This window comes from Octodon degus, unplaced genomic scaffold, assembly GCF_000260255.1.
Source record: "Octodon degus isolate 3935 unplaced genomic scaffold, OctDeg1.0 scaffold00116, whole genome shotgun sequence".
Taxonomy (NCBI): domain Eukaryota; kingdom Metazoa; phylum Chordata; class Mammalia; order Rodentia; family Octodontidae; genus Octodon; species Octodon degus.
The window spans coordinates 6,775,601-6,790,441 of NW_004524692.1; the positions used below are offsets into that span (position 1 = coordinate 6,775,601).

Genomic DNA, 14,841 nt, shown 5'->3' on the forward strand with positions numbered 1-14,841 from the left:
GAATGTTGTGGTGCACCCCTGTAAGCCCAGCACTTGGGAGGCTGAGGCGGGAAGTTCACTGCAAATTTGAGGGCAATGTAGGCTACATTTTGAGTACAAGACAAGATTTGCTTTGTTTATTCCTATATTTAGGGCAGAGTCTACAGGGTCTCACCACGTAGATCGGACTCATAGTGATTCTCCTGTTTACAGCCTCCCAAGTGCTGAGATTACAGGCTTGCACCACCCAGTCTCAGCATGGTCTGGGGGCATTGAACCCCAGGCACTGCGCTCTGCCTAAGCAGGTGCTTTAGTTCTCAACCCCAGGCTGGCCCATTGAGACCAGTTGGTTTTTTAAAAATTTTATTTTATTGAGAAACAAATATCAATGAGACAGTTTCAAAACTGATTAATAGGACAGTCTCAATAATTAATACATTGTACATTGTTATCTTCTTAGTGGTTATCCATAGTACAAGATGCAGATAGAATATCCTGTCCAAACACTATTAGTACAAATCTTTCTTCTCATTGAATTAAGTGAAAGTAGGTGTATATCTATCCTAACTATTCTGCATATACAAAATGGTGCTTTCTTTGTATCCCCTTTTTTTGTTTAGTCCTGTCAGAGATGGGTATTCCATTGGCATCTAAATACTATAGGTGTGTGAATTCAGCAAAACAATCCAACACAGTCCAGCAGTCCACAATAGTAGTGGGTTATCCACAGAAGTTGTTGACTTCAGCTTTTCACAGCTCAGCATATTGATATGGCTTTACTTTATATACCTCGTTTTTTTTTACTTTTCTGCTAGATGGTTAAGACCAACATATATATAACAAGAAATGTAACTTTTGTATCTGATAAGATCAGTCAAGTACCCTCAGGATTTATCCTGTAACCCTGTAACCGTAGTTTGCAGATCCTCTGTCACTGTCAGCCATGTGGATGAGTCACGGCCATTGCTTTCACCAATTTGCTCTCTGTGAAAGCCTGAGAGAATGTTTTCTTTCCAGGTGACTCTCCTTAGGCACACTCTATGTCATCAATCACATTGCTCTGGGGCCCCATGATCTCCTTGATCAGAAAATTTGGGACACAACTGGGTTACATGATGCTACAGTATAGGTTCTCCTAACAAGACCAGTTTTAATGACACAGACTTTATCTCAAAAATAAACTCATGCTTTTTAATTTATTTTTTTAGGGGGACAACATTTTACTGCATAGCTCAGGTTGGCCTTGAACTCACAGCTGTCCTGCCTCAGCCTCCCAAGTATGGGGATTATAGGTATATGCCACAATACCCAGTTTAAAGTCATGGTTTCTTAGGGTTGGGTGGCAGGATGGGAAGTTGGGGGTAGGTGGCAGCTAAAGAGTACTGGTTTTCTTTTTGAAATAATGACAATGTTATAAAGTTAACTAGTGATGGCTGTACATATCTATGTGTTGTCATTGAAATGTACACTTTAAGTGGAATGAATGGTATGTATTGTATAATAAAACTACCCCAAAAATGCCATTAATCTTCAGGTCTGTGAATCTGTAGCTCAAAAGAGAAGCCAAGGTTAGAAATAAAAGACTTGAGAATTATCATTCTTTATATGGTAGTTAAATTGTGGGACTAGATACAAGCATTTTTGAGAGAACATGTGGAATAAAGGAGAGACACTAATGAAATGACTGGTCAGAGGGCTGTAAATACAACCATGGAATATAGTGTCACAGAACCCAGTGGAGGGGCTGGTGAGATGGCTCAGTGGTCTAAAGCACCTACTTGGAACAAGCTTGGCAAAGCACAGGGACCGCCGGTTCAATCCCCCAGCACCACATGCCGGCCAGCCCCGCCCCCTGGTGGGCTGAGCTGGCCACATACACACACACACACACACACACACACACACACACACACACACAATAAATAAATAAATAAATAAATAAATAAAAGAACCCAGTGGAATTGAATATCTCACAGAGATAATTATCACAACCTCAAATTCAATAGGAAACCCCAAATAAGAGTGAGAAATTAGTGATAACTGCCACTAATTGGTAGTAATAGCAATGGTGTCCACAAAGTAATGGATACAGAAACCATATCATAGAAGGGAAGGCTTTATTTTATTTATTTATTTTTGGTACCAGGGATTGAACTGAGAACCTCACACTTGTCAGGCAGGTTCTTATGCCTCTGAGCTATATCTCCAGCTTTTTTTTTTTTTTTGTTGAGACAGGGTCTCACTATGGAGCCCAGGTTGTCCTCACACTCTCCGTAATCCTCCTGCCTCAGCCTCCAAAGTGCTCAGATTTTAAGAGTTTGCCTCCCTGCCTGGCCTCTTATCAAAAGTCTTAACTTCCATGTTTCCAAATACAATGGTCAAATTTTTAGTCATTTTAGTTTCAGTCTCCTGAACAGGAATGACAGTTTATAGTGCCTTCTTTGAACCTTTTTTAAAACTTGTTTTATAAAACCCTTTACTTTTCTCCTTTTACTTATTTGGTACAGGGTCCCGCTATGCAGCTTGGACTCATAGTGATCCTCCTGTCCCAACTTCCCCAGTGCTGTGATTACAGGCATGTGCCACCACACCTGGTTTAAGTAGCCAACATGGCATGGGGCCTGAACCGCATGGGTACTAGGGATCGAACCCTGGTCCTGTACTTGCCAGGCAAGTGCTTAGACTGACAAGTTATCTCCCTTGGCCCCTCTTTCTTGATTACCTTTTTTTTTTCTGTTTTGTTTTGTTTTGGTGGAACCGGGGATTGAACTCAGGCCTTTGCGCTTTCTGGGCAAGCACTTATTCTACTGAGCCATCTCCCCAGCTCCCCTTTCTTTTTTTTTTTTGGTACTAGGAATGGAATTCAGGACCTTACACTTGCTGGGCGGGCACTATGCCACTCTGCTATATCCCGGACTTCCTTTCTAATAAATTTTGTTGGATGTTCCTTATATCTGACTTCTAGTTGTAATGCCCAGGGATTAGAGGTCTCAGTCTGTAGAAACTATTTCTCTTTCCTATTAATTGAGCTTTCCCCATCCCCTGACTGTCAATTCATAACTTACTGAATCTCCAATTTATCTCTCCAGTTGTCCCTTCAGTGAGTTCCAGATTCATATAGTTGTTTATTTACTACGCCATTTAGAGATCTAAAAGACATCTCTACCTCCAGTGAGATGTCTGAAATAGAACTGAATGTCCTCTGCTAAAAAAAAGAAAAGAAAAGAAACTGTTCCTGTACCACCACATAGCATAGAGCACTGTTATCTTAGTTATTCAGGTCAACCTGAGACACCCTTGACTCTATTTCACACCCTCTCAGCAGGTGACCTGTGGGTCACTTTCAAAGTGCATTGTTAGTCCAACCACCTACTACCATCTCTGTGGCAGTGCTAGTCTTGCAGGTCTGCAGTAGCTTCCTCACTGTTCTTCCAGCTTCTATTTTGCTTCCCTGTGGACAGTTAAAGAATCAACTACAGTAAACTACTTCAGTTTAAAAAGATCATGTGAGATGGCCCAGTGGTCTAAAGCACCTACTTGGAACAAGCTGGGCAAAGCACAGGGTCCATGGTTCAATCCCCCAGCACCACATGCCGGCCAGCCCCGCCCCCTGGTGGGCTGAATTGGCCACACACACACACAAAATAAATAAATAAATAAAAAATTTAAAAAAATAAAAATAAAAATAAAAATAAAAAAATAAAAAGATCATGAAGGGCCAGGGAGATAGCTCAGTAGAATAAGCGCTTGAAAAGCCTGAGTTCAATCCCCAGTTCTGCCAATAAATAAATAAGATCACATGAGACTGAATAAATGAGATCTTGTCAAATCAAAATCCTCTATGACTTTTTTTTTTTTTCAGTCTTTGAGGCAGAGTCTCACTACGCAGTTCAGGCTGGTTTTGAGCTCACTTTGTAGCCTAGGCTGGTCTTGAACTTACAATCATCCTCTGGCCTTAGCCTCCCAAGTGCTGGGTGTGTGCCACCACACTTGGCTTCCCAAACATTCTTAAAATAAAATAGCCTCTCTTTGGCCAATTAGTCTGTAAGTGATCTGACCTCCACTCTCCATGGTATTTCCTATCTGCTCTTTTGCCACGTTGGTTTTTAAGCTCAGTACACACACAGCTTCAGGGTCTTTACCCTGTGGTTCCCTCTGGCTAGCATGTTCTTTCCCACATGTCTGTGGCTACTTTCAAACAGTTCAAACGTTACTCAGCAAAGGGGCCTTCCCTGAATCTCCAATATAAAAAGTAATAAGCTTTTACTCTATTTGCTTTACAAAGTTACCTTCATAACTTCATATTACTTCTCTCTCCACCCCCACTCCCAACTCTTGTATTAATAAGTTCCACAGATGCAAATGTTGGGGTTTTTTTTTTTTGTTGTTTGTTTGTTTGTATTTTTTTTTAGGGAAGGGTCTACAGGGTATTCAGGGTCTCACTACTACATTGGTCTTTTGTCTGTTTGTTTTACAGTACCGAGGATTGAACTCAGGACCCTGGGCTTGCCAGGCAGGAGCTTATTCTACTGAATTATCTCCCTGGCCCAAGGGCTCACTACTAGATCAGACTTGTAGTGGTCCGCCTGTTTACAGCCTCCCAAGAGCTGAGATTATAGGCGCGCACCACCACGCCCAGTCTCAATTGCTGTCTCAGTGTGCCCTAGGAGCTGAGCCAGCACAGCAGGCCTGGGTCTTGGTTTGTTTTATTCATTGGTGTATCCCCAGAACCTAAAACAAACTTATGAAGTAAGAATTCTGTAATTCTGAGTGAGTGAAAGAATGAAGATATTTCCTGTAGTCTTTTTCTAGATGTTCAGGTTATAAAGATGGAGAAGACAAGGGGCCGGGGAAATAGCTCAGTAGAATAAGCGCTTGCCTGGCAAATGCAAGGGCCTGAGTTCAATCCCTGGCTCCACCAAAAAAAAAAAAAAAAAAAAGATGGAGAAGACATAATCCTGTCCTCAAAAGCTTCTGTTCTAGTAGTATAGATTTCAAAATAATTAACAATGTTATAGGTAAAATTATGAAAAAAAGAAGTGTAAACAGCATTTTGTTGCACACCTGTAGTCCTAGTAACTGGGGAGGGCAAGACGGAAGGATTGATTGAGCCCAGCAGTTGGAGGCCAGCCTCAGCAACACAGCAAGACCTCTGGTCTCAGAGGAAGAAACAAAACACGGAGGTGGACGATGGCGAGTTGGCAAGTGGCTTCATTTTAGTTGGAACAGTGAAGAGCTGCTCTCTCAGGAAGCCCTGCTTCCCAGAGCTGATTTCAGTGGAGAGAGCTGCCTTAATAAAAATGTAGTAAATACATATTTCAAGGGAAAAGAGCAAGCACTGGGGCTGGAATACACTTCGTGGTCTGAATGACAACAAGGCCAGTGAGGCTACAGCACAGCTGGGTTGTGTAAGAGAAGATGAAAATCAGAAATAAAGCAAGTGCCAGAGCCAGGTGTGGTGGGTCATGCCTGAAATCCCAGCACTTGGGATTCTAAAACAGGTGGATTGCTCTGAGTTCAAGGCCAGCCAGAGCCTATAAAAAAGCAAAACAAATAAACAAAAAGCCTGGGCATGGTGATGCATGCCTAAACCTAGCACTCCAGGTTGAAGCCGGAGAACCTCCAGCCTGGGCTACATGGTGAGTTCAAGACCAGGACCAGGCTGAAACTACATAGCAAGACCCTGCCTTAAAAAACTAAAAATAGGGGCTGGTGAGATGGCTCAGTTGTCTAAAGCACCTACTTATAACAAGCTTAGTTAGCAAAGCACAGGAACCGCAGTTCAATCCCCCAGCACCACATGCCAGCCAGCGTCGCCCCCTGGTGGGCTGAGCTGGACACACACACACACACACACACACATAAATAAAAATTAAAAATAAAATTAAAAATAAATGACAAAATCCAAAAAAAAACTAAAAATAAATTTTAAAAAAGCACCAGAGCACGTAAGAACTTTTGGCCGAAGATTCGGTCTGTAATATTTTTGATTTCCATTATTTAATTGGAAGTTTTGACCAAGGGGCCATGACCTTAGTTGTTTTTTTTTTTTTTTTTTTAAACTTTTATGTATTTATTTGGCACAGGGTCTTGCTACACCTGGCTTCCCCAGTACTGAGATTACAGGCATGTGCCACCACGCCTGGTTTCGGTGTCCAGCTAGGTGCGAAGCCACACGGCATGCAGTACCTGGTATCCAACCTGGATCTTTGTGCTTGCCAGGCAGGCACTTAGCCCGCTGAGCTATCTCCCCATACCTGATCTTACTTTTTTTTTTTTAAGTGTTCCCCGGCTGTTCTATGTTTACTTGTACAGGCTAGTAATGGAAGTAGAGGAAAGAGCCAGCACGCGCCAGCAATCTATTGCAGCAAGTACTTTATACACCACTTCGAATAATTAATTGGATAACGATAGAGGTGAGAAAGGTTCTTGCACCCTAGCCTTCGAGTTAAAAAAAAAAAAAAAAAAATCCCAGCCAGGCAGTAATCCTCTGCAGTCTTCCTTTGAAAGTCAACACTAAGTAGGCGAGTGTCTCCAGTAGTCTCTGTGCAGCCCGGTGTACACCTGCACTCCTAGAGACTGTGAGGCTGAGGTAGAAGGACTGCCAAGTTGAAGCCCAGCATTGGCAACTAATTGAGACCCTGTTTCAAAATTAAGAGGCGGGGCGAAGAAGGGGTAAACAGACACAATGGGGTGGTAGCTCAGCCCTCCCTGGGTTCAATCTGCAGCACCGCAAGAAGAGAAAGAAGTCAATCTGCATCCCGGCCTGTTCTTGGGAACTTCCAACCAACCACTTCGCAGAGCTTCTTGGGTAGCTTAATAGCACCTCAGACTTTTGAGGTCCTCTTAAAAAAAAAAAAAAAAAAAAAAATCAACGGGGGTGTCAGTGTTAAGCAGGTTTCTTTTTTCTTTCTTTTGGTGGCTCAGGCTGCCTGAAGGGCAGGTCTAGTAAGGTAGGTGGAGCTGGGGATCGAACAGCGGTATCCTGTTCCTGACTGCCTTATGCAGGCGCAGGCGCAGGCGCTTAAACAACTGAGCTAAGGGCAAGTCCCGTCAGCAGGTTTCTATAGCACAGAAATCACTTAAGGAAACTTAGGCCAACTAGAAAAAGGGTTTTCAGGACAAATCTGGAGAGAACTCTTCGTTCCCAGCGTTCGAAAACAGTAAGACTGGAGGTCACCGGGCATTTGTCTGCTGACACCCAGGCACTTACGCTGGGAACTTCGCACTCCGGGAGCCCCGCGTCTCGCACACGTTTCGAGCATCAGGAGAGAAGCCAGCCCTCCAGGCACTGCAAAAACAACTGCGCTTCCGCAGCCACGCGCACGCGCCCCGGCGGTTGTCGGCTCCCGGCCCCGCCCCCGCGCGTCCTCGGGGAGGTGGGCACCGAGGGCTCCGCCGCAGCGCTCCGCTCCGGGCTCTCGGCAGAGCGTCGCAAACTGGGGCCGGAAAGCGTGGCGGCGCAGGCGCAGGCGCGGCGAGCGGAGGCGGAGGTGGTGGCGGCCGCTGGCCAGTGTAAGATGGCGGCGGCGTTGGTGGTGGCAGTGGATGGGGCGGCTGGGCCCGGAGCAGTCGGCGCGGCCGCTGGCCGAAGGATGACCCAAGTCGGGAAGCGGGCTGCCGAGGCTCGCCGGCTCCTGTGCCTGTAACTGCCCCAGCCGGACGCCCCCTGACCCAACCGGTCCGTGTCTCGTTCCGGCTCGGCCTGTCCCCCTCTCCCGGGCCGGCTCCGCTCAGGATGGGCCTGACCCAGTTCTGCGGGCTCCGGGGGTCCCGGTCCCTCGTCCCCTGCAGCGAGGCGCCGCTGGGAGCGCCGGCTCTCCTTTGTGCAGTCCGCGCCGCGCTGCCCTCGGGGCCAGCCCTGTGACTCGCGGGGACGCCTGGCTCCGTGGGTGACCCATTTGTGTGCTCCCGCTTCGCCCCTTCGCCCGGGGACGCGGCCGCCCCTCGGTGCCGTCCCCGTGCGGCGCCGTGCCCTCCCCCAACGGGCTCCGGGCCCCGCACCGCAGGGAGCGGGCGCCGAGGTCCGCGAGGGGTTGGCGCGGCGGTGCTGCGCGCAGAGTCCCCGGCTCGCCGCCGGCCGCCCCGCCGCTACGGGCGCCTCGGAACAGCCCCGCTTGGCCCCTGGTAGCTGGGAAGCATCGGTGGCTTGGATTCTGACTCGGGATTGTCGCCGGAGTGTCTGTAAACAAACTGGCGCTGGCGCTATCACGTTCGCTCCGGGATCTCCCCTCCCCCTGCCCCGCGGCTTCTGGTCGGGAGGTGGTTTGGTTAAGGTTCAGCGCCGAAGAGGTTCGAGTTTCCTCTTTAGAGCCGTTTAGTTTTGGCGGAGCAGGGAGATACCTTGTTTGGCTTCTAGTCCTCGTGTTGCTTCATTTTATTAACATACGTGTGCGGATTCTTCTCCAGCAATCAGATAAGTACCTCTGGTTTTAAATAGCTCTGAGGAGTTTAAAAAAAAAAAAAAAAAAAAAAAACACACAGTCAGACTGTCTTCATGAAACTTTTTGTTGTGTTCCGAAGAAGAGACACATTTCCCATGTAAACTTTTAACTTTTCTCAGTCCTTCAGTGACTCTCCAGACCTATTTTCTCAGGAGCTCTCAGCCTGGCCCTACTTCAGTGATTAAAAGAGGAAAGGTGAGTGGCAGTTCCAGACAGACCCTGCCTCGACGCTCAGGGGCTGATCGCTAAAGGCTTACAGTAAGCCTACCAGAGTTTCCACAAGACTTTGGGTATTGTTCCTGGCCGTTCTCCAGCGTTGCTTAAATTGTTTGTACAGGTTTAATTGGCTGTTCTTACTTTTCCGTCCTAAGCTACCGCTGTGTATATCAAGTTGTGCCTACAAGTAAATGTGTGGCCCTCACCCTGTGTTTCCTTTCTTTCCTTAATCATTTGCCATATGTTCTGCCTTGGTGTGGGTCACGTTTCTTACATTGTTAAAAACTGAGAATTAACTTGCCTGAGCTGTGCTGCATTGTTCGTCCAATCCCGTCTCCGTCCAATCCTGTCTCCTCCGCTCTCCTGACTTTGTGCTGTCATCCTTACCATTTAGAGGATACTTAGCCGTTTGTGACTAAAAGCCGAGGTGTAATGAGCCATGCTGCATTCCGTTGGTGTCCGGGTCCATCCCAGAGTTCCAGCTTTTCAAAACCTAGTGGGGGAAATTCTGATGAAAAAATTAAATAGTTGCTTTTTCGTTCACTGGTCTGAAGAATTCTTGATCAGCAGAATCATCCTGTACATTCAGCATGGGCCGGTGCCAAAAGGAGAGTTAAAAACATACTTGAAAGTGTAGTTTTTGTAAGGCTGTTGAGTTGCTAGTGGTAGAGAATAGTTGTGTTGTGCAGACTCATGAGTTGTGACAGAAGAGCTGAGTAGTTCTGGGAAGTGGGCCTGGCCAACTCTTACTATATATTCTCTATGGTTTGTAATAGGAAAAGATTGAGCGGGGCTGTAGTAAATTTTGTTCTAACTGGTACCTAGGTTAGAAAATGTTCATTATGGGCTGGAATGAAAATTTTAATTATGGTGTGTGTATAAAATATAAAGGGAAAAGTATGGGCAGGCTGGGGCTTAAAAAGGTTTATTAGCCATGTGACTTTAAGGCAAGTTACTTTAAACTTTGCTGACTTTTAATTTTCACATCTTTAAAAGTGAGATTGGGGGCTGGGGAGATGGCTCAGTGGAATAAGCGCTTCCCTGGCAAGCGCAAGGGCCTGAGTTCAAGATCAATTCCTGGTTGGGGGGGTGGGGAGGTGAGATAGGCTGGAGGGTATAGCTCAGTGGTACAGCACCAGCCAGGCAAATGAAAGGTCCTAAGTTTGAATCCCAGTGCCAAAAAAAAGTGTGGTAATACCATTACCTCCTATAGTCATTGTTGCTATTATATAAGGAAAGCCATGTGAAACTCTTAGATTATGCCTAGTGCATGATACACACTCAAAAATTACATTGTTTTCTCTGTGCCCATTGAATAAATTGTGTATTACTTCTTTGTACTTTGTTTAGCCACACATTTTCCTGGTTAATGTTTCAGATTCTTCTTTCCCCTGTGTACTGAGGGTTCCACCCAGGGCCTTCACACAGTGTTGCTCTTCGTTTTTCAGTTTTTATTTTCAGATAGTCTTGCTAAACTGTCCAAGCTGGATTGGAGCTTTCCATCCTATTGTCTCAGTGTTGGAATGATAGCTGTATGCCACCATGCCCCACTTTTTTGCCCCTTTCCTTCGCCTAGTACTAGGAATTGACCCCAGAGCTAGATTGCTAGCCCCATTTTCTTTTTCCCTTTTACATTTGGGATGGAGTCATTAGATTGTTGAGGCTAGGTTTGAATTTGTGATCCTCCTGCGTCAGCATCCCAGAGTGCTAGGATTACAGATGTGCTGCCTGGTTCCCCTGCTTGCTGTCTAGGGCTCCATCCCCAAGCCCCCAAATTCTTTCTTTCTTTTTTGTGGAACCAGGGATTGAACTCAGGCCCTTGCGCTTGCCAGGGAAGCACTTATTCCACTGAGCCATCTCCCCGGCCCCAAATTCATTTTTAAGTGTTTATGTTAAATGTGTCCTTATAAGTGCCCAGCCATGGTTGCCTTCTGAACATGACTCAGGATAGGCTTAGGAGGGCTTCATGGCCAGGGGACAGAAGGAGTGTAGGTGTTGGTGTACATACATTTCTAGATGCACTCTTATACTTCAGTAGTGACTGTTTAGCTATGTCTCAATCCCTTCGTCTTGATCTGTTAGTACACCTGACCAGAATGATCAGTAGTGTCATGCCTCCCCTTGTGCTGCAGTGCTGGTCATCTGAACTGTAGCTCCTCATGCCTTTCAGTTTTGCCCTGGAGGGAATACATTTTTTCTAAAATACTGAGCTGTGTGATGATCCTCATGGACAGATTATCAAAGAACTACGCGATGAAAAGGTCTCACTTCTTTCTGAAGTAAACCAAGGTCAGGATTTCTAGGAGGTCAGGAAAAGAATGGAGCTCTTCTTTGATCTTCACATTTGGATAGTAGTAGATAAGGAATTTTAACTCTTTTGTTGACTTTTCGTTCACATCCCTGTGGAAGAGCCAAGAGCACATGAAAATTAAGAAAGTATTGATAACATTGCAGTGGAGGAAACTGCTCAGTGATCATTGGAGGGCTCATAAATTTTCATTACTGCATCCAGTATTTAACTTGGTTGTAAGTTAAAGACCCATGTGAGGTGAGGTGGGCATTTGTGTTTCTATGAGATCTAGAGATCTGAACTGAGTAGGGAGCAGGACAGGAGGTGAACAGGAAATGTGTTGAAAGATGAAAGCTTTGAGTGTTCCTTATTGTCTTAAATGGGGAATAAGACTACCTCTCCTCAAACTGCCACACAGGTTTCATACTGTGTGCTTCAGGTGACATCTGTGTGAACAGTGAATCAGTATTCTTTCTTTATGAATCACAGCTGTAAAGTTCTTATCCTTCTGAAGATGTTTTTATATTTCAGGGTTTGAGGATAAAATTACCTGAAGAATTGTCACATTTTATTAGGTAGTATTTCCTAGGAATGCCAAGGTACGAGATAGTGCACTGTGTCCTCTTGGTTTCCACTACCAGTCTAGCTGGGCATTTTATAGTGTAGTGTATTAAATGTATAAGGATCAATTTCAGTGTCCTCATCTTTAATGTTGAGTAGAATCAATTTTTTTTTTTTTTTTTTTTGTGCTATTAAGGGCAGTTTGCCCTTGAACTTGTTCTGTATCCAGAGTGGCCTCGAGCTCAAGGCTATCTTCCTGCCTCTGCCTCCCAAGTGCTGGGATTCCAGCCTTGGGCCACCACGCCCAACTTGCTTACGGGCTTTTAAAACATTAAGTAGGTAAACTTGGCTTTCTGTACATAGATTTATTATTGGATTGTTTTTACCATAAAAATGTTAGCTTGAACATGTCGAAGAAGTGTCTGGATTATAAAAGAGGAACAAGTATCCTAAAAGAACTTCACTGTATAACTTTGGTGTTACAGTTTTTTAATTTTTTTTTTTCTGAACTTTTTTAAGGCTCTGAAACTGAATTAGCTTTTGTTTTTTAAGTAGATTATCAGTGAGCTAAAATAATCAGCAGGTTTCCCTCACCCATTTGGAACTCAAACATCTGAGTTAATTAAATTAGCAACAGGCATGGAAGTAATGACCAACAGGCAGTGTACAGTGGTTCTGTTTATCTGCAGTTTTTCTTTCCATTGTCAATCACAGTGCAGAAATACTAAATGAAATAGTTCAAAAATACACACTAAGTTTTAAATTGTATGCGGGTCTGTGTGAGGAGACCTCACTTTGATCCCCCAAGAGACATGAATAAACACTGGACAAATCTACCCTGGATCTGCTACCCTCCCATTGGTCACATAGTAGCCTTTGTTTGCAAGTAACCCTTATTTTATTAGTAATGACCCCAAAGTGCATGAATAATGATGCTGGCAATACAGATGTGCCAAAGGGAAGCTACGAAGTGCGTCCAGTAAGTGGAAAAGTGAAAATTCCCAACTTAAAAAGAAAGATTAACCTTTATGTTTATGTTGTTAAAATCTAGCAGGTGTATTCAACCTGTGGCATGCCATTTTTATATGTGTTTTGTTCTCTTGCTGTACTGGGGGTTGAACACGTGGACTTCACACTCAGCTACTTTCCAGCCTTTTATTTTTTGAGACAATGTTTCACTAAGTTGCTCAGGCTGTTCTTGAGCTTTTAGTTCCCCTCCCTCAGCCTTATAGAATGGTGGAATTGCAGCTCTGTGATGATACTCCCAGCTTTATGTTCTTAACTTTGTTATTTGAGTGAAAAGGAATTAGAAGTGTCAAGGGTCCCCCATAAAATGTATGTGTTCATTTAAGTATGTAAGCAATAAAACTTTTTTTAAAAAGGGGGAGGCAAAAGAAAGACAGACCACAGGTTAGATGTGCCTGAATTCTAAAGTATGGTAAGATATTTTGAGATAGACATTCTATTTAGGAATTTTTCTTTTCAGGTAGTATTATAGCAAATTGATATAATTGTTCTATTTTATTGTTAGTAATCTGCAATTGCCTTTTTTTTTTTTTTTTTTTTTTTTGTGGAATCGGGGATTGAACTCAGGCCCTTGTAGAGGTTTTTGTTTTTGTTTTTGTTTTGTTTTTTTTTTCAGGACCGGGGATTGAATTCAGGACCTTGTGCTTGCCAGGCAAGTGCTTATTCTACTGAGCTATCTCCCTAGCCCCAAAGGTAAACACTGATGCCAGAGGTTTTTTTTATTTATTTACTTATTTATTTATTTTTTCAGGCCCTTGTAGCTTGCCAGGCAAGCACTTATTCTACTGAGCCATCTCCCTGGCCTCCATTTGCCTAATTTATAACTAAATTTCATTATATGTACAGGAAAAAAAAAATAGAGCTTGATATTATTTGTAGTTTCTGGTATCCACCGGAGTTTTAGAACATACTACCTTAGATAAGGTAGAGGACTGCAATTTTTTTTTTTTTTTTTTTTCTGAAACAAGGTCTTACTATGTAGTCCAAGCTGGACTTGACCTAACTGTAGCGCCCACACTGGCTTCAAACTCAAAGTGTTCCTTCTGCCTCAGACTCCCGAGAGTGGGATTACAGGCATGTGACACTTAAATATTTTATTTTTACTTAAATATTTAGCAGTAGCCAGGCATGGTGGCATGCATCTATATTCCCAGCACTTGAGAGGCTGAGACAGGAGGATCACTGTGAGATTGAGGCCACCCTAGGTTACTACGTGAGTTCAAGGCCAACTTGAACTATGTAGTGAAACCTTCTCAGAAAGACACACACACACACATTACCACCAGCCAATAAGTTTTTGGGTTATAATAATAATAAAAACTTCATCTTTCATTTTTCATGAGTATGCTCAAGGAACTTCATTGCTGTTTTTTTTTTTTTTTGTTGTTGTTTTTTTTTAACTGATCCATTCAAGGGTTAGGGAGATGGCTCCATAGAATAAGTGCTTCCCTGGCAAGCACAAGGGCCTGAGTTCAATCCCCGGTTCTGCAAAAAAAAAAAAAAAAAAAAAAAGATTTCAGAGAAGAAAGTCCATGAAAGCTTTTCAGAAATTATTGTGTGATGAGCTAATGGTATAATAGGTACCTGCTAGAATGCCTGCTTAACATATGTGAGGGCCTGGATTCCATCCCCAACACTCCAAAATTATTGAGTGAGAAGTTTTATGAATTGCTCACTTCTTTAGTCTTTTATCTGTCTTTGTAGGACATATACTTTTTATGCCAGAAGCCTGGTTTCTCAAATACTACCTTACTTCAGAAATGTGTTATAATATAGCTAACTTAATGAATTGGGCTGCCCTGAGTTTGGACATTGGAGAGTGATTGACACAACAAAGATACTGTCTCTTAATGAAGTGCCATGTGTCTAATGCATTGAATTGCTGTAAAATTTTTCAGTATTATATCTGAAAAGATAAATTATTTGCTCTTATGCCCTAGTGATAGTATTTAAGTTCTTGTATCCCATTTAAGTTCTAATGTGAAGCATCTATACTTGCGTCATGTGTCAGTGTTTGTTTTTCTTGGCTATCCCTGTATGTAGTACAGGCTGGCCTTGAACTTATTCTTGTAGGCCCAGGCTGGTCTCAGCAGTCCTCCTGCCTCCTGAGTGCTGGGATTATAAGCATGTACCACCACACCTGGTACTTCTCTCCATTTTAAATCTCTTGGTTTTTTATTGTAAGAAATATCTTTTAGAGCATCATCCTTTTATCTCTGTAGTGTTTGGATTCTGATGATAAAGGTAAACAATGTTGGAAAGTAGATATAACTTGGAATCATTTAAACTGAGACAAGTTGGTTCGTGTATTATAAGAAGTTCCTT

The 14,841-nt window shown here is 43.7% G+C and overlaps 1 protein-coding gene across 7 annotated transcripts in view; it reads left to right on the top strand.

Annotated features, from left to right (window-relative positions):
* The first annotated feature begins 7,342 nt into the window (after positions 1-7,342).
* The window catches only part of Dcaf8 (DDB1 and CUL4 associated factor 8), a 61,646-nt gene continuing 54,147 nt past the window's right edge, over positions 7,343-14,841 (top strand). For 2 of the 7 annotated variants that reach the window (XM_004639936.2, XM_023699763.1), the window contains exons 1-2: positions 7,501-7,660; positions 8,543-8,618. The gene's annotated coding sequence lies outside the window, so the exon portion shown is untranslated. The other 5 variants (XM_023699762.1, XM_023699765.1, XM_023699759.1 and 2 more) reach the window with 3 other exon arrangements.